The sequence below is a fragment of the Heliangelus exortis genome, chromosome 4 (assembly GCF_036169615.1).
Source record: "Heliangelus exortis chromosome 4, bHelExo1.hap1, whole genome shotgun sequence".
NCBI lineage: Eukaryota > Metazoa > Chordata > Aves > Apodiformes > Trochilidae > Heliangelus > Heliangelus exortis.
Window position 1 is genome coordinate 1,183,270 of NC_092425.1, and position 22,683 is coordinate 1,205,952.

At 43.5% G+C, this 22,683-nt stretch overlaps 1 long non-coding RNA gene across 2 annotated transcripts; it reads right to left on the minus strand.

Moving 5' to 3' along the window:
* Positions 1-6,706: 6,706 nt before the first annotated feature.
* Positions 6,707-8,592, minus strand: LOC139795642 (uncharacterized). 2 transcript variants are annotated; one of them, XR_011725619.1, is made up of 2 exons: positions 8,370-8,592; positions 6,707-6,884 (listed from the first exon to the last, which is right to left on the minus strand). It is a non-coding gene; the product is annotated as an uncharacterized lncRNA (long non-coding RNA). The 2 variants fall into 2 exon arrangements; XR_011725618.1 differs by having other exon boundaries at positions 6,707-6,887.
* Positions 8,593-22,683: the final 14,091 nt, after the last annotated feature.

The following is a 22,683-nucleotide window of genomic DNA, read 5'->3' on the forward strand; positions in this document are numbered from 1 at the left end:
CATCCTTTGTGGGACAATAAAAGTGAGAAATCTAAGCATCAACTAAAAAGATAGGAATTTCAAGAACAACAGTTCTTTTACAAAATTGGACCTACAGTATTAAAAAGGTTTTAATTTAAAAAACAACAAAACCAACCCTCCCTGAAAGCATAGTGACCTCACCACAACTGTTTAACAAAAATATCTGAACATCTTTTTTGCTTTAGGCAGTCTGCTTTGATGAAGCCAGGGGGGATATGAACCAGATTTAGGCAGACCCCTGTAGAAATACACTTAGTGTGCAATGGATGCAAAATTGGCCAAAAAAAAAAAAAAAAAGACCCAGCAGGAATCTACTTCTAGAGCTAAGAGTGAGTTAAGCCTTTTTTCACCTCATCCCTGAGAAGCCAGGACACAGTAGTGTGAGAATTGAACTGGCAGCAATTGAGCTGGCAGCACAGGTGATAAATAAATGGTGATGCTCAGCTGGTACCAGACCCTCCCCAGAAAGGTGGGAATTGGTGAGGAAATAACACATTATGGTGGATAGACTCATGTGAGTTTTGGCTGATCTCTTAAGGATAATATGCAGCCTTTTTATCTGTTTGTAGCAGACTCAGGGGGCCAGCAGCACACACACCCAACACCCTTCCTCCCTCTGACAGGAAAACACTGACAGCATTATCCTAGAGGGAACCTTGATAGGAGCTGTGTGCATACTTGAGGGAGTAAAAGTAAAAGCCAAATGCACATGTCCAAAATAAGGTTTGATCAAGAAGCTGTACATCCCAGGCACAGCACCACCTTCCTGCAGCTAGCACAGCTGGGAGGACATGCCAGGGGAAGGAGGAAGAAGCAGGTCCAGTTTGGATGAGCTTCTCAGATTTTGAGTCAGGATATATGTAGCTAGCCAAAAGTGCTCAGAGCACAGCCCATAGAGAGGCTAAAGAATGGGGAGGTGAATCAGTTTAGACATTTTCTCACATTGCCTAAGCACATATCTGAATTTGGCTTAAATCCTTGTGCCTGAAAGGTAGGAGGCATGCAACCAAAACGTTGCTGCTGTAGCCACAGAGAACCAAGCCCAGCCAAGGTCCATCCACACCCAGCCCAGGAATGAATGTGGAGGCATTTCTGCAAAGCTTTGCTTTCCAGCACTGCACCAGAGAGGCAAGAGCTGAGAAAGGTTCTGCACAGCCCTCTCCTGCACCTACACTACTCCACTCTGCTGCAGCATTCCCACTGGAATTACATCCCACTTGCTGCAGAGCTCTTTGCTGACCACGCAGGCCCACGTAGCCTTAGGCACACATTCACCACATTCCATACCTGCCCTAAACCAACTGGAGATCCTCATCTACTCCATACAGCCCATGGCAGAGAGCTACCAACTCTTCCCCACACTCAGACCAAGGTGCAGTGCCCTCCTTTGCACTGCAGAGCAGACACCCAACCTTTCCAGGGAGCCTTCTCCCAGCTGTACATTGCTGTAGAGTCCTCCCGACAAGCTGGCCTTGATTTAGAGACTCTACTTCTTTACACTGCTAAAACCACTGCTTCACCTGCTGTAGCTCCCTGCTCACCTCCATAGCAAGCTTTCTGGGCTGGATTATTTTGCTAATGCAAGCCCCTGGAGCCACATTTCACCAGGGAGGGCTGGTTTTGTCAGCTGAAGATGTATTTCAGCTGGCTCCCCTCTTTAAACTGGCAAGTTACCAAGTGCTGTTTGCAGTTCTGCATTTCTATCCCAACATGCAGATAGGAAATCAGTCTTCTGAGACTCTCCCCCCCACTCCTTGCTCAGTCCTTGAAAAGGCCCCTTGAGCACACAATATTAATCATCTGCTGTGCAATAATCTTGGAGAAATGCAGTGTATTCTGGCAAATCACAGGGCCTCCAGAGGAGCCACCTGCCTCCAAGTGAATGGCATCAACAAATGGAGCTCCCCACTTGCTTGCCCCATCAGCATGCAAACAGCAGCTCTATTCAATTGGGAGAAATGGGAGGAAATTATCTGTATTAATAAACAGCAAGAGGGTGAGATTGCCAGATTTCAGAAAGTGAGATCAAAGCCACTGAACTCCCTGCATTGTCTCATCTGATACTTTTCCTCTGCTGTAAATGCAGCACTGTGAGTAATTAAGCTTCTGAAAGAAGTTCCATAGTAAAGCCACATAACCCAAAACAATTGAGACAAATATTTTGTGCACATTCTCATCTGCCTGCATGAGTGCTTAAATGTCAAAGAAATATTTCATTAGGGGAAAAAAGCAAAAAAAAAAAAGCAAAAGCATAAGGGAAAAACTAGATAAGCTGCAATGTATTCCCTGAGTATTTCTGAGAGAAATGCACACAAAGAATCAATGTTCAAGCAAACAATGATGCAGAACACCATCCACCTGGATGGCAAACACTGTGCCAATTACTTACCAAATTCTGGCAGTGTCTGGAAACCTTGGACAAAGAGGAAAGCCTTCACATTCTACAGGATAAGGAGAAGATGAGACTGCTCCTGATCACCTCACCCTAGAGGACAAAAAAGAGGGGTCAGTAAGACTTCAGCAGTAGTCACCTCCCATGAGGCTTAGTGAGCAATGCAGCCAGAGGGCCTCTACTGAGTGTTGCACAAAAGTAAAACACTCTTACTAACATGAAAACAACTCTTTAACTGGAAAACTAACTAACAGACCCCCAGAAAGAAAATTTTAATTTCACAAAAACACATCTAGAATTCTGCCTACTTCTGTGCTCCTCCCTCCTTTCCAACTGGAAAAAACAGCAAAAAAGCTATTACATGAGACCTGCTTTCACCAGATTTTGTTTGTTTGGTGGCTGGGCTTAGCAGGGATAGAGCAGCCAGTGGTGAAACCAGGTTTTAAAACAGTTCTTTGTATACTCCTATGAGCTCACTATGAAGAGCATAATAAGACTTTAGAAACAATACACTTATAATTATAGCTACAAGCCCTCTCAGAGGGATAAGAAAGCTCATTTGTCTTTCCTGTTCCTGAAGTGCATTAAGTGATATCAAATAAACTAATTTATGGAGCTCATACAAAGACCTGTCAGCTGTACTCCTACTCATGTTTGTTCAGTTAGCTTTGTGTCTCTGGATGGATTTGGGAGAAATTTACCCTTGGGAGAAGCAAAGTGACTTCTCTCAGACATTCAGCCTGGATGTTTGGGCAGGTAAAGGATTTGAGGTTAGGGAATTGAGGTTAACAAACCTGAGGAGATAGAGGGTGACTTGTCCCAGTAAATGCTGTCCTTCTCTGGCAAGCAAACGAGTAGCAGAGTCCCACGGAGCTTAACCCAGCACACCAAAGCCCAAGGAGCTCTCCTGGAAGCCATTTTATACTCAGCACATGGAAGGAATACTGTGATGAGTTAATTTAGTTCACCTGAACCATCTTCTCCTCCCATAGGCTCAGCTGTTCCTCATTATAGCCCTCTTGGAAGCCATTTTGTACTGAGCACATGGAAGGAACACTGTGATGAGTTAATTTAGTTCACCTGAACCATCTTCTCCTCCCCCCATAGGCTCAGCTGTTCCTCATTACAGCTGCCTCAGCAACGGGCTGGCAGGTGTAGGGGTTTTCTATCCTGATCCTCTCAAACAGGACATGTCTAAACTCCCCTTTTCCAGTTTAAAACCACCACCCCTTTTCCTCTAACTACACACCCTCATAAAAATTCCTCCCCAGCTTTCCTGTAGCCCCCTTCATGGACTGGGAAGTTGCTCTTAGGTGCCCCCAAAGCCTGCTCTTCTCCAGGCTGAACAACCCCAATTCCCTCAGCCTGGCTTCATAAGAGATGAAACTTCTTAAGAGATAAAACACACCTAGAGAAACAATTTCTGAAAGTTCAAAGGTCATTTTTACCAGCACTTCTGCTCTGTGACCTTTCTTTTGCTAGGAATCTCCAAAAACCCCCAGGTTCTGCTAATGGAAGATGGACCATTTTTCTTGGGCCAGGCTGAGCCATCTCTGTGCCTTTGCTTAAACCCAATAGCACGTACAGCTGCTTGTGTCTTTCCCATAATTTTTCCCACGATGGGTTAATTCCTGGGACTCCCTGATCAGTGGCTGTGCCTTCTCCTCCTGAGTGAGTAAATATAATCTGTGAAATGCCAGCTGAAGTTCTCAGCAAACAAGCAGATATGCAGAAAGGGCTTGCACAGGGGCCATCTATGTGATGCTATTTCTTTACCAGTAAAGGTAAAAAAAAACATTTCTAGTTAATACCCCGACCTTTTTCTTTATGACTGCATTTTGATTATACATGATATTACCTTATAAAATTACATTTCCTAATCAAGAAGAAGCACTAAAATAATTTCAAACCACCAATTTAATCCAGCCCTAATTGGTTTCACCCAACATATGTTTAAGCATGCCACTTAACATGTGATTTGGTTCTGATCAAATTTGCTCTGTCAAAATATCATTATGGAGCGCTCTGTTTATTGTATTTTACTAATCCTCTATCAAAAGCAATCTCTTTACAAGTAAAAGGCTTCCTTTTCCTTATCTGCTTGCCATGGTAGCAGCCTGGTCTGTGTGAATAATTTGTTCCTTTTCACACATCTTCACTAGAAATGAATTTCCAGAAGGAAATCCAAGGGATTGCTTCTGAATGTGCCTGGTGGCACATCCTAGGGTGCTGCTCAGGGATAATCCCTGCTTGCCTCAACCATTTCACTTTGTCCCTTCCTTGCTCTGCCTGTCAGAGCTGGGAAGGGAGGCCATGGAGGTTTCTCTATACTGATGAGATCTCTTCAAGCTGTTTTGGTTTGCACCTCCACAACCACTTCTCTGTTTTAAAAGCTTCAACTGCATTTTTGACAAAGTCATTTTTCAGACTAGTACTGCATTAAAAGTGCAGAAGAAAACCAGAAACTTTTGGGATGTTCAGAAGTGATTTATCATGTCTAATAATAAACTAAGTACTAGGTTTCTTATCATTAGGCTAAATATCTTTAATTGGAATTCTTCCTTTCTTTTCATGTAGCTTTAAAAGCACAACCCAAACACTTCTTTAGGATGCACAGGTGAGAAACTGACATTTTCTAAACTGATTGCAATTATTTTTAACCTATTTTACACAGCAGTTAATTACTGAATGGGTTAAAACCAGAGCAACTCTAGAGAAACCTTCACTCCTCTAAATTCTCCACTGTGCAAATGTAGGGTTTTTGCACTTCTCTTTTTTTCTTTGTTTCTGCCTGGTTATTGTATTAAGGAACTTGGAAGAGTTGCTAAGTGCAAAAAAGCTTTTACAGGGGATATTCTCTACCCAGATCTCCAGAAACCCCCTTGCAGGCCAGATGTACAGTTGATTATGCAACTGTGACCTTATTCAAGACCATTAGTGGTTAAAACCCCCTAACTCACTTCCCTCTCTTACTCTTCTGTGTGGTACAGTAAGTGTGAGTGTTCCTCATTTGTTTGTGTGCAAAGTAAAACAGATAAGTTGGGGTTTTTTTTTTTTAGCTTTCCTGCTGCAAATGTTTTTTTTCTGAGATGTCTGATTCACACAGTGAATCTTCAGATGACCTGACATGCTGTGATTCATGACCTTGCTTACCACCACCTGCTGCTTCATCTTTCTCTGGGGATTCAGCTACACTCAGATGGGACTCAGAAAATAGGTCTTCCATCTTATTTTTATGTTTGAATTCAGCTTACCATTGCTTTCTGTGGGATTCAGCAATGCTTTCTCTTCCAGGATAATAACTGAAGTTGGCTCAATCACAAGTTGAATGACTGGGAGCACCTTGCATGAAACCTGTGTTGTGCTCAGGGGCTCTTGTGTCTGTCAAATGGATGTGAACTCACACAGAGCAATGCCACCACATACCAAGTATGAGCCTGTTTCTACACAGGATTTTTTTCAGCGTGTGAAGTATTTTACATGGGAATTTAAGAGCTCCCACCAGCACACACTGCAGTTTCAAGGCCACTGCAGATTTCTTTTTTTGTCCCTCTGTTTGGCACAACACACTCATCTGTTGAAATATCACACACGTGTAGTCATACCAAGAGCTTTACTGCTAACCTCTAGAAAAACAGCCCAGTGCAGTTTGCAGACCCTGCTGGTAACTGTGCTTTTACTCCTCCTTGCCCTGTCCTGGTTATGGCTGAGCAGGTGAAAGCAGAGGTGAGCCTCAGGCAGCTCAACATTTAGAGCTGGGAAGAGCATTGCTGGCATGCCCAGTGTGGGGGAGCATGGTAGCTCCTGCTGTGCCTCTGCTTCCCTGAATCCCAAAATAGCTCCCAAGAGAGCAGGCAGGTTCATTTGTTGCAAGGCTGTCTTGTGGTCAGTCTCTGGGAGAGCTGTTTATTACGGATGTGTCCAAATGAAGAATGACTCCTGCCAGGCCTTTGACAGAGGGAAAAAAGCTTCATTTCCTGGCTAACCAGAAAAGACAGAAGGCTTTCCTGAATACATTTTTCTGTTAAAACATGCAGTTCCTTGGGTTATGAGCTCATTTGTGCATAAACTGTCACTTAGCTTTGTAATTGTGCACTGACTGACCAGGAGCTGACCCAGGAGTGAGTCTCTGTTGACAGTGACACAACATCACAACAAATAATAATATCTGCTAATGCCTTGGATTGGCCACCTAAATGCCCCAAAACCACATTTGTGGCCAAATGGAGATCACACTTACCTGTCTATGCAAAGTTCTTGGTAAGCTACAGAAGTAAAGCCCAGTGAGCATGCTGTCTTTCAGTATTTATTTATTTTCCACCGCAGCTTGCTTGCTCAGGATGTGTATGAGAGCCTGGGTGAGTTAGGGAAATAACCTCCAACTGTACTGATTCTCCATCCTTTTCTGGGTCCTAGCCCTGCCAGGTGTTGTTACATATTGGGATCAGTTTGCATGTCTTCCCAGACTTCCCTGCTGTCAAAAAAAAAAAAAAAAAAAAAAAGGATGCAGCACTCAAAAATCTTACCAGTTAGGGCTGTAGGTGCCCATTAAGTCATTAGGAACCACAAAATCCAAGGAGCATTAAGTGGCTGCACACAGAGAAGTGCAGCATCTACAAGTCCTCCTTCCTGGAGAGGAGAGCATCCCCACGGGGAGCATCCCTCACCTCCTCTGCCCTCATGCAGGTACCATCTGCAGCCTGGCCAGTCAGTCAGCTGCAGAGGAACCAGCCTGGACACTTCAAACTGAGCACAAAAATGGGAAGGATGACTTTTTTGCCACTTTTATCTGACAGAAAATCAGTGTGTGTGTGTTGGGAGTTTGGCTGCTGAACTCTGTTGTGTGAGAAGCTGTCCCAGGTGCCATGGGAAGGTACTAAAGTATTTGGCCAGCTCAGCCATCCACAAGGAGCATCCAGAGAGCAATTGCATCCATGCTTGAGTCCTGCAATCCCTGATCTCAAGGCTGGATTTTGGGCACCCCTACTATTTTCTGCTTTCAAAGAGGAGGATGATTCTCTCCTCCTGCTGCCCCAGTTCGTGGTGACTGTGGGCTTGCATTTAGCAGATCTGGAGAGAAAACAGCAGGGCCTCCTGAGATCTCAGAGTCTGTAGCAACATCTAAATCATCACAGTGCTGCCTCCATGCTTGCTTAACCTCATTTTTAGATCATTGCAGGAGTCCAAGTGAAGCAATATGGCTCGTTATGTGCTTTTTATTAGGCAGTGAATAAAGGAAGAGCACAGTTCATTCAGCATGTAACTCAGAAGACATGAAGGTACAGCCAGCCTGTCAGTTACCTGCTCATGCATGCAGAGAACAGCTTCTATTCACTCTGAATGCTTTTGTTATATAAAAAATAATCAAAGTGTTGCAGGTATGCAAAATGCTATTCTCAGTCTCTTGGCCAAGTCTGAGCTCATTTCCATCAGGACACTGACAAGGCTTCCTTACAGAGGTCTGCCTCCCTTGCCAAGTAGGATCTGCTCTTGTAAACTGTCTATAAAGCCTCTTAAAAATTCAAGATTGTTTTAAGGACCAGGAGAAGTGCATTCTTTCCAGCCCAAACACGGCACACGTTCATGTTTGCAATATGAATTGGATTTTCTGTGTGTTTGCTCTGGCTTCCCAGAAAAGTTCAGTTCAAGGGGAAACAACAAAAGTGCTAATGTGAGAAATCTATAATTCAAATGCTCCGATTTTTTTTCACTTTGGGTGCTGGTAACAATTTAACTGCAAAAACCACAGTAGCATCTTTCCCTGTGTAAAATCCTTAAGGCAAAGCAACCACCTGATGTGCAGTGATTCATGTCTCAAGCATGCTGCCCTCTCCTGAGTCACAAGGGGAGTACAGAAGGACATACTCCTGGTGCCACCATCCACTTTACAAACAACAGCAAATGGTTTCCCACCCTCCATGTGCCTGGGAACCCTCAGATGGAGAGACCCACACACCTTGGCACTCCTGACCCCAGTGCTTCTGCCCATCAGTGGGTACTTCAGGGAGCCAGCTTCAGGTTACAGATGAGACATTGTCAGGTACTCACTCACACGCTGCCATTGTCTGGGATGTAGATGTGTTGTTTCCATGGAAATAGGTTGTTTCTCTATATTCATGCCTGTGTTCTGCTGGAAAGCCTTATTTTACCATCATTTCTTTCTGTGAACCACTGAAGCAGGCATCATGAGGCTTCCCAGTTCCTTATCTTTTATCTTTCCTATAACACTATATACAAAAGTTTAGAAAGAGCTACCACTGATCCATGAAAAATAGCAAGAATCATTACAAACACTGGTTTTAATTGTAGTACCTATGTGGCCAGCAAAGCAGGCTAAACATCTTTGTCTGCTGCTTTGGTGTTTGTTGTTTTTTGGGTTTGGGGTTTTTTTAGTCATTTTAAAAGTCCTCTTAAGAGAAAACAAGGGATTTTCAGCCACATCTCTTCACCACTGGTGTAACATGTCACACAATGGCACTGGTAGGCATGATGCTATGTGTCTAGCAGAGACAGGATTAGTTATAGAAAATACAGCCCACAAAAAAAGATGCCAGAGAAGAAGTATATTGTCTCTCCCATCCTTCAGTATCTGCCTCATGGTTCATGAAATTTCTTGATAGCAGTGAAACAACAATACATTTCTAGATTTCTGCTTAAATGTGGGGAATCTCTTAGAGGAAACCAGTGAGCTGGGTCTAATGATGCCTTTAGGAAGAAAGCAATATTGTCTTCATTTCAGACATGATGAAAATGATAGATGAATTGTTTAAATGATGAAGGAACAAAAATCAGCTTCCCTCTTGACTAAGAGGGTTTGGCATCCAGCATCTCAGTGAAGGCAGAATTGTTGTAGATGAGGCACCTGCACTGGGGAAGACACACTGTGCTTCCTTGCACATCACTCTCCCCTGCCAGGTAAGATCAGTTAACAAACTAAACACACTCCTGATTTGGGGGACACAGATAGGAAATGGAGCCAAAACCAAACACTGCAGCCACAGCTATACACAACTGCAGATTACACACAACAGGAGATGGCACGTGGGCTTTAGAATGAAATAAAGGGATTTGGGAATCTATGAGCTTTAGTTCGAATGAATATATTTTTTCCAGAGGAACAGTGGTGGCTTGATGGTACATTGTGGCAAAAAAGAAGTACATTGTGATTAAGTTGTGATGCTCAGTCATTATCTACTCAGATTATCTTTATTGTCTCTCTCAATTCCATCAATTAGAGTCCTACATTCCTTTTTTAGAGGTATTTTTATCAGCTTGGCATGATGAAATGGTGCTTTAGCCTTCCTTATGATACGCAGGTCTTTGCATCTTTCTTTGGCTATTTTGAAGCTGCTCTGAGCAAGACCATGCCAATTAGCTTATTGTGTTTGTGCTACCTCCTTTCATTACAGTCACTGTCATTACTCTTGTCCACACTTTTCCCACGTTACAGCCATTTGCCTCCTTCCACTGCACAGTGAGCAAAGCCTCCATCCATGGAGGAGCTGAAAGCCCCTGCACGATCCAGCTATGATTTGGTGTAATGTGTACTTCATGGCCCCATCTCCTCTTCTGCTTGAGGAGATTTCTTCAGCCACATCTTAGCATCCCCAGAGCAAAAGTGGAAATGTTTTGCTGAAAGCAGTGTTGGAATAGGTGCTGGGAATTTATCAGCTCCTCTGTGCCAGCCAGCTTGAGGTGAAGTTTATCCTGTGTGTGGAGGATCAAGATTCCCCCTTGACATGGTTGGGTCAGGAAGCCTGCTGGGTTATGGTGGGTAATGAAGGCATTACCTTCCCTATTACTGGAGCTGGAGATCTGGGCTGGACATCTGGCACCATATGGTCAGCCTTCTCCAAGTCACCATTGATCTGGGAAATATTCCATTTTTACAACACAAAAAACAAATGGAAAAATATCTTTAAAACCCCAAAAATCTACCTGGACACCTCTGTGTTTGGGGAACAGACTGAGAAGCTTTGCATTCTTCTGTAGCATGCAAAGAGGTTGCCAGATTCATAAATCAAGATGGCAGCATTGGTAGCATCTGCCAGGCTGGCTTAGGATCATTATGACAGAAGGCCATCCAGTCAATACCAAAGAGCAGGAGATGTTGGTTCAGCTGCAGAATCTCCTCTATCCCACAGATTAAAATGGTTGGCTTTTAAAGGACTCTTTCATACTCAGGATCTGAATGTGCTCAGGAAGCTGTTTCAGGATGTGGGGATGCTGCAGGGCAGATGAAGGGATGCCCAGCTCTGATTTTGGGGACAAATGGGGACAAATTTCAGAGGTGACAGCTCCTCCTCTCTTGGGTTGCTGGGACTGGGCTGCTGCTGGCAGCTGCACAGGGGACCCCTCTGCCTGCTGCTGAAACCAACCCAACCATCTGAAGAAACGTGGCATTGCTTTATTGGAGCTTGATTCCTGGGACTTTTGCAGGACCTGCCACAATACTGGCTTTGTGTGTACTTTTAGATATTTTATTATTTTCCTTTTGATCATTATTGTTTGGTTAAAGCAGTGTAGCTTACTTCCCAGCCCATAAGTCTGCCTTATTCTCTTCCCTTTCCCTCTCGTGGAAGGGAGAGGTGTTAATAGAGAGCATCTGTCATTCATTTAATAGCTGGCCCAGGGTTAAACCTTGACAAATACACACCAAGCTGGCTTTGTTATATATAGCCCTGACTTCCCTCTGGGAAGGTGTCTGCAGATCATTATTTCAAGTTCATGTTCTGTACCTGAACTGTAGCTTGTACTTCCAAACCTGTATGAAAACGCACTGCCTCCTCTCTGAAAGGTAATTCTGGTTTATTCAGTCATTAGCATTCACAACAACTTTTAAAGTTAGAACATGAAAGGGAAAACCAGAACTTTCCTCATTTCAACACTTCATGGTTTTTTTTCATTGTGCTATTCAGATTTAATCAACAGTAGAAGAGTAAAGGTGTGAAGGTGTGAAAGAACAACTTTGTGAAGCTGCCTGACAGGACTTGGAAAGAAAACCCCCTTTTCTGCTTTCTGGTTGAGCTTCAGCACTGGTGTGACAAAGTTGCCCTCATGTTTCATAGGGCAGAATGACAGAAGGGCACATAGATTTTTTTCTCTGATAAAACCCAAGACCTGCTGCAGTTGAAGACCATTTAGCCATTGGCTTCAGACAATGTCAAAATATCAGTGATAGATTCTCCTGTTCCCACAGACATAAAGAGGAGGAGACCAGCCACTGGCCTGCTCCTTTCCCTCCATCATGGGTCTGTCCAACTCATGGAACAGCTGAGCCAGGACTCTCTGAGCTGGGATACCTGCTCAGCCTTTGCAGGTGCTGATCAGGTCCTTGCCAGTCACCCATGTGCCACTTGCCAGTTTCCTTCTTTGGTTCCTTACACCCTTGCCCAGGGCTAAGCAGAATTTGGGTCTGAAGCCTGAGGTAGCTTGTAGCCTTGCTGCAGGCCCACGAGCCATCTGAGCAAACTGAAAATGGACCATTGAAAATGTTGCTCTTAGCAGGAGTGATTTACAGGCAGTCTGACAAGACAAATCCAAAGCATAAATCAAACTTTGTAGCACAAATCTTGCCACGTTAGTAAATCAGCTCACCTAAATAATCTTGAGCTTTTGACAGTGATACAGTCTTCTGGGTTGAAAATTCAGCTTCTGCTTGTGCAGTGAACTTGATCTGCTGATATTTCAAAGGATTGAGATCCTATTTCTGACGGTTCATTTTATACTCAACTATAAACTATTCTGAGCAGCACTGAGCTGAATACAAACAGCCGAGGCTCACATCTGTCTCCCCTGACTACCTACAGTAGGTTAGGGAAAGTCCATAGCTTGCACACATTTTCCAACAGAAAATAACACACGCAGGACTATGGGAGGACAAATAAAACAGCAAATATGTAGGATGTTCCTGAGAGCTGCTTTGTGTTTAACTTTTCCATTTGGAAGGAGAAGCAGATGTTCTCAGTCCGTACCCCCGAGCTTACTCCCAGAATAAAAAGCCTGTGTTACAGAGATGGGATTTCAGCTTCTCAGTGAAAGTCTGGGCTCGTTTGACAATAAATTGTATCCTACACAGCTTCAGTTACTGGCCTGCTCAGATCTGACAACCCTTAACTACTCAAGACATGATCTACTAAGCCCTACATCTGGAAATGATGTCACTTTTTGCTTTTGGCATTGCAAAATCTAACTTTGTGTTCAACACATGGCCTTCAATGCAAAGCTTGGAGAGAAATTAGTACAGCCAAACACTCCCTCTGCAGAGTACCTTTTTTAGAATATACTGTACATGCCTTCTATTGAACAGTTACAAGGTTTCACCACGTTTTGGTGGTGAACATCTCAGTATTCTGTCCCTGTATCTACTGATTGGTTTTGCTTCTCTCAGAGATGTGATGCTTGCTGTTAGCTGACCCTTCCAGCACAGCTCTAATAGGGCAGAACACTCCTGAGCCTGGCTCTTGGGGCACTGCTGGGTGGGCAGGCTGCAGCTTCTGCTAGATGTGTCCTTCTGATGCTGGGGACTCCAGAACTGGAACCAGTACAGCAGAGCAGAGCAGAGCAGAGCAGAGCAGAGCAGAGCAGAGGGGGAGAACCCCCATCCCCTGAGAACTGTCTGTGCTGCTGCTGATGTCCCCAGGACATGGCTGGACACTGAGCCACTGGTCACAACCCTTTGGGTGCCACCATCCAGACACTTCCTTATCCAACAAGTGCTCCATCCATTGAATCTGTTTTGTTCCAGTTCAGAGACCAGGATGTCACGTGGGACAGTGGTGAGGGCTTTGCAGGGGGGTCAGAACTGATCATCATTAAGGTCCCTTCCAACCCCAGCCACTCTACAATTCTATCATTCTATGACTCTGGCAAATCCAAGCTGAGCCAGTAATTAATAAATCTGAGGGCTTATAGCAAACTTTCTAAAAAGTAAAAAAAAAAATATTTTTTTTCCAATAAAGCGTGATGAAAGCCAGATAATAGCCTCAGCTCAGCAGGTTTGGGCCTTTTTTTCATGAAAATGATAGACAGCTGGACTATGTTCCTGGCACATTCACCAGAGGCACGGTTGGCAGATCTGGCAAGCGCAGAAGATGCCTTCAAACTGAGTTTGTTATTTTTTTTTCCCCTGCACATAAACTGGTAAACAAGTCTAATAAGTTTAGAAAATATCTTTCTGCCTCAGCTTAATTAGACTGGCATTTTATAGCAGCTTGTTAGAGCAAATCATCTGTTGCTTTGATTAGAATCCATATATATATATATGGTATAAGCTGAAGGCTGCTCAATGACTGCATTGCCATGGACACACCAGGGGGTGCTTGGAGCCCACTTGCTGGCACGGGGAGGCCCAAACCCAACTGGCCAAGTGCATCTGGCAGGGCAGCAGGCACAGAGCTGCTGGCATCAAGTGGAGAACAGCCACCAGAGAAAGGAGACCAGCCAGAGCCTGGGTGCTTTGGGCATCCTCTGGAGACCCAGTGGACTTACCTGCTGGTGTCCTTGTCACCAAGGCCCTGCAGGAGAGAGAAAGGACAAGGCTCTCTATAGGATGTAGTTACAATAGGTAGTAGATGTTATGCACAAGTTTGATGGTATTTATGACCCCAACAAAAAGGCAAACCAGGGCTCTGCCATGTCCCACAGGCAGTCACTGCATTTTAGTGAAGCTTCAGGACTAAAAATGAAGTGTCTCCAGCTAGCAGTGAGGGTGTTATCTTTCAACTACTGTTTCCTGTACTTGTTTACAAGGAGCATGCTTTCAAGTGGGAGCTGGCATTTCTACAGCCTTTGTTGCCCTCTTCTGACTCTTGACAAAACGCTGGCACTGAATCTATGACATGGCTGTTGTTTCCATAGCAACAGTTTGATGGTGTCATCATGGATTTGTGATATCACTGCACTCCCCAGCTGAGAGCAGTGCTGGGTCATGAGGACATTTATTAAAGGCCAGGTTTCTGAAATAGCAACAGATAGGCAGCTGAGAAAAAAACAACACCTTAATTTTGACCTAATATTCCTATACTTTTGAGGTTTGTTTTGGTAGGATTTTTTTTTTTAAGAGAAAAAATCAAAGGTTATTAGCTGTGTTTCAGAATCAACATTGCCAGCTTCCCACCCACCAGAGAGCAAAATAACTTCATTATTTCACTGGAAAACTTCTGTAAACCTTTTTGTAAAGGGCTGTGTTTTTATGGTTCCTCCTTCAGACCATTCTAAAGAGGGCACGTTTAGGTTAGTGCCTCGTCCCTAACTGACAGCAATGACAATCTCACACACGTCTGCAGATGTTTTGTAACTCATTCCTTCTGAGATCCCTCTCTGTCAAGTACTGGAGCTGTGTGAAGTTCTGTGAGTGCTTCCTTTCTGATGCCTTTCTGACTCACCAGTTATTTTGCTCCTTCCCTGTCTGCCTGCAGTGAAAAGATTCCAGCTTCTCCCTGATGAGCACAGATGCAAGGAAGCCATTGAGGTGCCTGGTTCTGTGTGCTGCCCCTGCCTTTCAAAGCCTGCAGTGTTCCCTTGGCAAGACTGCCCCTTCATATGACAGAAAAAGCCTTGCTTTAGCTCCACAGCTTGGGCACTCCTGGTTTCATTCTCACTGGTGGCTTTCTGAGGCTCTGCCTCCTCTTCTCTGATCCACACAAGGTTAATGTTTCATCTACAAGGGCAGTGTCTTCACATCCACATCTTTCTTCATCGGTCCCTGCATTTCCCTGATCACCTGAGTTTGTTGTTTACTACTCCTGGTAAAACTTGATTCCTTAAGAAAGGAATTTATTCCTTTGTTCCTTTTGTTGCACTGGGCTCTTGGGAAGCTATTTCTCAGACACAGCTCTCCTTCCCTCTGCCTTGCTCCTCTCTGCTCCAGCAACTGATTGGAGCAGCACAAACTTTCCTGACCCCCTGCCAGGTTTTGATGGCAGAATTTCAGACAGGCTTCTCGTTTGGGGGATTCTCTCACTCTTGTGCTTCTGGCAAGCAGAGTCTCCTGAGTGAAATCCTCAGGAAGTTAAGAAAGAGTTCAGTTTCACTGGTTCCTGATCTGCAAAAGAGAAACCTGACTCCCTTTAGCTTGTAGCTACGTATCTATATTGAATTAAGTGATTTCTGCAGACAAAAATGAAGCAAACATGATACCAATTAACTAGAGACAGCAGCAGAGTGCTGCTTCCTGTCCTCCTGCCAGGCCTTCCTGCCACATCCCTCCTAACTACAGGGTTTTGAATGCAGAACGTAGATGAGGAATGTTTATATCATCTGCTAGGAATAATACTGGGCAGAGGGGACTGACAAGGAAATACTTTTTTAATCAGGTGCATCTGAAAAGCTAAAAAGGACTGGAAAGCTATCCCCTGCTTGGGGAAAGATCTGGGGCTGGCTTGTCCAAGTTGGACACAGTTCCTGATTTCTGTAATGGTGTAGAGGTTAGAGCTGCTGGGGAAGGACTGGCCTGTGGAAAAGTCCCAAGTTGCTTGACAAGAGGCTCTTTGAGCTGGAGTAGCTGAGCTGCTGCAAATTCCCACCCAGCAGGAGGAACTGAGTCCTCAGGGGCAGCAGCAGAGCAGTGGGCAGGGTGCTCGGGTGGCAAGGGGGCAGGTCCTGTCTGTCCCCATGGAGTTCTCCCTAAGTTTTGTATGAAAGAGTTTTTGGAACAAACCCAGGGCACTCTTTTCCAATAGGTAATCCTTAACAGCAAAGTTGTAAAGGGTTTTCTCTCTGTTTTACACCTTTCCTCCTGCACTGTTTAGTCAGGATACTGACAGATGCCTGGAATCCCAAATTCTTCCCGGGGTAGAGGGGGAAATCAATTGGAAAAAAAAAAATCTCCTGAATTTCAAGCTTCATAATCACACTTAAAGAAAGTTATTGCACAAGAGTGGTGAAAGATGATTGAATACTTGTGATCAGTTTAAAGACTAAAGAACTCTAAATGCAGATTGCCCTTTTTCTTTCCTTTTTTTTATTTTTTCCTTATTTAAGTAAGGCAATATTGCTAACATAAAATTAAGGCAGAATATACCTTTCATTAGTGATTTGCAAATTGGAAGCTGCAAATCTTTAGTGGCTCACTGCTAACTCTAAGTCCCTTGAGTCTGGAGTGGAGGGGTCAGAATAAGCTTCAGAAACCCATTTTATTTCAACCTTTGGATGTGATCTCCTTCAAGCCCACCCATCTCTTGCTTGACTCCTGGTGTGAGGGGTCATTTTTGCCTCTGTGCCAAGAACCCCCTTTCACTGGAGTGTTTAAAAGCTGTGACTCCAATCTGTAGCTGCAGGCACAAGCAAGCCATAAACCTACTCCTTGTGAATAATCTGACCTAGCAACTGGAATGTTTTTTCAATTAAGATGGACACAGAGTTTAGCTCCTGGGCAGTTCCTTTTTGATTTACTCTGAATCCACAGACAAATTGATATGTGAGCAGCCATTACGTTCACAGAGGGGCTTGATTTGAGGAACTGTGGGCTAAGATTCATCATTCTGCTGGCAGATAGATTTCCATACTTGGGATTTTATTAATGGCATGTTCTTTGCTTGTTAGCATTCAAAGAAGACCAGCTACAAGGTGTTCTGCTGCTATTGAGTCTCTCTGGGAGAAGGACACCATATGTAGAGACAGGAGTACAGGTTATTATGTCTCAGCCTCAGAGAAATACAATACCTTCACTAGTAGGGAATAATTAGGAATGGGTGGAAATTTCAGCCATTCTTAGAACATCACTGATCTCTTGGAAAACTCCACGTGAACCAAAATGCATTCTTCTCAGTGCGTTTTTATTCACAGTGCCCTGATTATCCCCTCAATTAAGGGAAGGCTGTACAATGCATATACTTTTATCCAGTGCTCCTGGTGACCAGGCCTGTGCTCAGGTTACCAACCCCTGGTGCTTATCTCCAATTATAGACTTACCTAAATGAACTCTCCAGTCTTAAAAGCCAAGCACCCCACTTATTCTCTGGAAAAATCAGCTGCCACGTCTACAAGTGTGCATCATTTAGCTCCTTGAATCTGTGCCACAGTAATCAGCACTATATGAGTAAATCATATTACCTTTAAGTCACCCTTTTATACAGCCCATGCTGAGCATTTTATTTTCAGTGTGTCCCTGGATTTCTTTTGGAGAAACAAAGCCAGCATTTCTGCTCATCAGACAGTTTGCTCCAGCACAGGCTGACGTTTCCCCTTGCCCATTAATTCCCTTTCAGCCAACAGTTTTCCCTTGCTTTTCTTAGGAATTACCTGCATAATTTTAAAGACAATAATGGAACCAAAGAATAGTCTGGCACACAGACACTGGAAATTCATAACACGTATTTTGTGTTTGACCAGAAGCAAAGAAACAGCTTTCATTCCTTAGCAGTTCTCCTGTATCTCAAAATTTCTATTGAAATAAGCATTACTGTGTATTATGTACTTTACTTTACATACTGTTTACTTTAGGAAGACTACAGCTACATGAGCAAGTGCTATGAATTAAACAGTAGAATCTTTTTTTTTTTTTGCAAAGACATTAGTCTGTCCATTGGAAAAAAAGTCCATTGAGCTTCATATAAGCTACTGTCCAGCTTCCTGCTGGAAAGAAGAAAAAGATGCAAGCTCCTGGGGCAAGGGCTCTCAAAAAGATTGATGTAAAGTATGCAAAAATAAAGTAAAACCAAAATACATCTTATATGCAAAAGTATCTTAGTGAGTTTGACCAGCTGTCAGCTGACTGCTCAGGCAAATAGAAATCTGAACTATCCTGAAGTCAGACATTGTACATTTTGTTTTTTTCCTGTGTGAGAAAACAAAAGTCAGCCTTTTCCAGTGGTAGATTCCTGGTCAATTTACAAAGGCTGTGAAGCAACATGTAGGACATAAATTACAGGCAATTATTTTGTAAAGGCTGATTGAAAACCACAGCATAGTGTTTTCTAAACTCTCCAATGCTAATGCAGCTCTGCTCCTTTCCAGCTATCAGAAGTAAGGCCCAGAAATTTGTCCCTGCAGGGTCAGACCCAGACCCACGCTGGCTGTTTTCAAAGTTGCAGCCTGAAAGTCACTATTTCCTTTTCTCTAGAGGAAAGAAAACAGAGATGCAACAAGAAGCCAGTCACACAACAGAAAACTCTCCAGCCTGTCTGAATCCTTTCTGTACAGTGGGGACCAAACTGAATGCAATACTCCAGGTGTAGCATGTGATTTATTCAAAAGGATAGAGGGGAGGGAAAGTCAGTAATAGAAATTCCACCTGCTAAGGCACAGTGACCCTTATGAACCTAAGGTTTTACTGCTTTTATTATGTGGGAGAAAGCAGTCCCTGAGATCTTCTTTCATATCTTATTTTGAAATACCAAATTCTTCTTACTGGAAGTGAAAATGAAGTATAAGCAATAACCTCCAGACATTAAAGATTACAGGTCAACTCCCTTCTCTCTCCCCAAATCACAAGACTGATTTAACCATCATTTTTGTTTTCTTTTCTTGAATAGAAGCTGCATTCTTATTTGTGCCCTCTATTTTAAGGGATTCATTCTTCCACTGCTACCCAGAACCATCTACTCAAACTTGCTCAGTAGATTTCAGGATCTGCCTTGCCTGTTTCTGATCAGTTTCTAGAGGGAAGGGAAGGGCCATGCTTCCTAAAAGCAACAGGAGGAAGAGTGAGGAAGAGGAAGGACAGTGCAACTGTTCTCAGCTTCACTCTGCAGGGTGAATATGATATTGCCAGCAGAAATGCTGGCTTTGTTTCTCCAAAAGAAATCCAGTGGCACACTGAAAATAAAATAACAGTTATACAGACTGTTGAGGCAGCAGCAAACACCCAGCCAGAGAACCTTGATGGACAAGACTCCTGAAGCCTGACCCTTCTGCTGACATTGGCTGGAGGAGATTTAGATAAATCAAGAGATAGCACTACAGAGAATCTCACCTCTTGTGTTCCACCACTGACACGAGGGGAGTATCTCCCTTTTGCACAACTTCAGTCCTAGGAACTTGAAAAATGCAGTGGGTGCTGACACACTGTGCTTGTGAACAGCTGAGCTGTGGTGTTTGGTGGCTTTGTTTTTAAAACAGAATGCTCTTTACTTTGGCTCCACCTGTGTGCTTTATGGTCACATCAGAACCTGCTAACTGTTCCAGAGCCTTGTCTTACACTCTCATTACTCTAGAAAATACTTTCTTTGTAAATTCTCAGAATGGATGGAACAATATACACTCGATTTCTACCAATACCCTATCCCTGTATTTTACTGGCAAATAGAAAATCTAGGCAAGCATGAATACAATAAGATAATATCTTTTAAGAGTAACTAATGAAACTACAAAACAAGACGTGCTATTTAAGGAGTAATCTTCATGGCACTTGAAGGCACCAAGCAATAAGCTGTGGCTGTAGTTGATTAAATGTCAATGAATGTGAACCATCTGATAATTGCAAAAAATGATTTCCTGCATGTATACTGATGAAAAGGTGGAGCTTCACAATGTGTGGTGTATGGATGGGCTTCCTTGGGCTTCCAAGGAGAAGGAAGAGTCTGATCCATAGGCAGCAGTCTGGGAGGGAGCTGTGTGGGTCAGGACAAGCAGCACTTGTCAGGTTGTGCACAGCCATAGCAGCACTGTTCTTCTCTTCTCTTCTCTTCTCTTCTCTTCTCTTCTCTTCTCTTCTCTTCTCTTCTCTTCTCTTCTCTTCTCTTCTCTTCTCTTCTCTTCTCTTCTCTTCTCTTCTCTTCTCTTCTCTTCTCTTCTCTTCTCTTCTCTTCTCTTCTCTTCTCTTCTCTTCTCTTCCTCTGCTGGGCATGTGCTTTCAGATGGCAAGGGCCACCCTGATTTCAGCATAGATGGCTTTGGTTTTGAGAAAACCAAACACTCCTGACATTTTCTGAACCAAGGACATGAAGCACATTGTAATGGAGCATGGCCAGGCCCAGCTAATATCTCTCTTGTGTCTTTCATTTCCTCTCAGGTAGCTGAATTTTAATCCCAAGTCCCTATTGCATGTAGCACTAGGCCTGTAGGATGGGCATTCTGCAGTCTCATTACTTATTGTCAAAGATCATGAGTGGAAGGAGAAGATTGACTTTACTTTTCTTCTGCAGAGCTACCAACAGCATTCTCAGTAATTAGTACTAAATTTGCTGTCCTACCTTGAGCCACAGAGCTCCGGTGCCTCTGTGGAACTCTTAACTACAGCCTTGTGTCTGGCAAAACAAAAAAGCTCTTCCCTAAGACAGGCCCATGCTTTCTGACCCCAGCCCCATGTGCTGCCCTGTGAAACCCTGCAGGCTGCTGTGCTGCAGTGAGGTCAGACTCCTTCAGAGGGGGTGTTATGCACTCTCTGGACCTCAGGTGGGTGGAAACCCTCACCTGGCAGCACCCAGCTCTACAAAGTGTCTCAAAACGGGAGAGATCTGGCTAACAGCATCTCAGTGCCATATAATTATCAGACAGTAACTATCTTTGCTGATTTCCAGTCAAATTAAACAGGGAGTCTAAATATGGATTTGCATATGTATGTGTGGGTGGAGCTCGTGGCTCAGCTCTGCCCAGACTCTCCAGCAGCAGGAAGCCTAGGTAGTATTTTTCCTCTAGCAAGAATGCTGTGAGTTCCTAGCTAGATCACAAATAGAAAATGTGCTTGGCCTCAGTCCAAGCCATTTTAAGAGGAAGGAAAAAAAAAATATATGTTTTTCCTAACTGCCTTTGGTTCCTGTTTAACATCAAGGGGAGCTATTGCTGCTCCAGGCTCTGTACTGAAAGGTTTTTGTGCAAGTTGCCTCCTCTTGCCTCTCGGCCAAGCGATGGTTGATTTCAGGGCTCGTAGCAGATCAATACACATTACTGGAGAGAAAGGCATCTCACAGAACCTGCCTGCTGCTTTCTGCTCACATAGACAACGTGGGTGCATGCTCTGACTGGAGACTGGAGGAGAGAAACGGGAGCTACAGTCAGAGTCAGGTAGGAAAACAACAGCCAACTCACCACTTATCCCTGTAAGGATGTCCAGCTGCTCAGTGCATTGTTACAGAAGGAAACATAAAAGAGTCCTGACTACCTTTGCAGCTGAACTCCTCCCAAGGATAGGGATAGGACACCTATGTATTTGTCTTCTGAGAAAGGGCACAGATTTTTAACTCAGACTTCTACTGATGTTTTACCAGGCTGCAGCATCTATCAAGGTAAATCAGAATACTACCCACAATAGCATTAACCTCACTCCTGGGGTTTTTAGCAGGATGAACCTGTATCCAAGCTGTATTCTTCCAGTCAAAGCCTTTGCAATAAGAGGATCTGTGGGCAGATGCAGACAGAACCACCTCTGTGCATCTCTCCACTTACAAGGACATCATTACATAGCTTCTGCTGCTGCTACTAAGAGATCAGCCAAGCTGCTCTGAGAGACAAACCAGCTTCACTCCAAAGCACATCTGCAGTGGACATCTATTGCCAGACTTCAAAGAGCAGGGAATAAAAGTTTGTGGCATCCTTAAAAAGGAGCAGTTAGGAACAGTAATCCCCACCCATAAATACTGCACTTTGCTGTGAGCACTTTTCAACAGTAGTCTCTGAAACCTATTTTCAGGACTGATGATAGCATTAGAGACTGCATCTGGTGAACCTGGATGCTTTCTCAAGCAGGCAGGGGCATTTTCGGATGTTGCCCTGTTAAAATAAGTTCATTTTAATCACTGGTATGGTTCTGGACAAGTAGAACAGAAGTTAAAGGACTAAGGTAAAACCATGGTAAATTCCAAACAGTCCCGGTCACATTTCTCAGATTATTTTAGAAGAAATTCTCATCTCTGCTAATTATGAAAAGCTACACCATTTTACCTTGCACAGCCATCAAAAAATTTGGAATATTTCTTCAATAAGTCAATTTAAGAATTTTACTTTATTATCTTTTACTAAAACAACTTCTGCTGGCATAACTGGGTTTATAGCCCTATTAGTTGTGGTTGCTACAGTGTTACACAAAACAGCAGTGGGTTCAGGCAGATTTCTAAGGTGCAGAGCCATAAATCTTGACAGCATTTTATTTGATGAAAGTAAATAGTGTCATTTTCCACTTTATGAACTCCACTTGACATAAACTCTGATCTTAAAAAATTTATTGCAATTGGAGAATGGAGAAGATGGGTTCAAATTCTCCATGAGCAATAATTTATCAAATATGTCTCTGACTTTTTCTTCACAAAAGACTTCTCTGTTAATGTCCTCCAGCAATTAAGCTAATAAGTTATATTTGGGATATTCCATTATCTAAGATATGGGAAAAATAC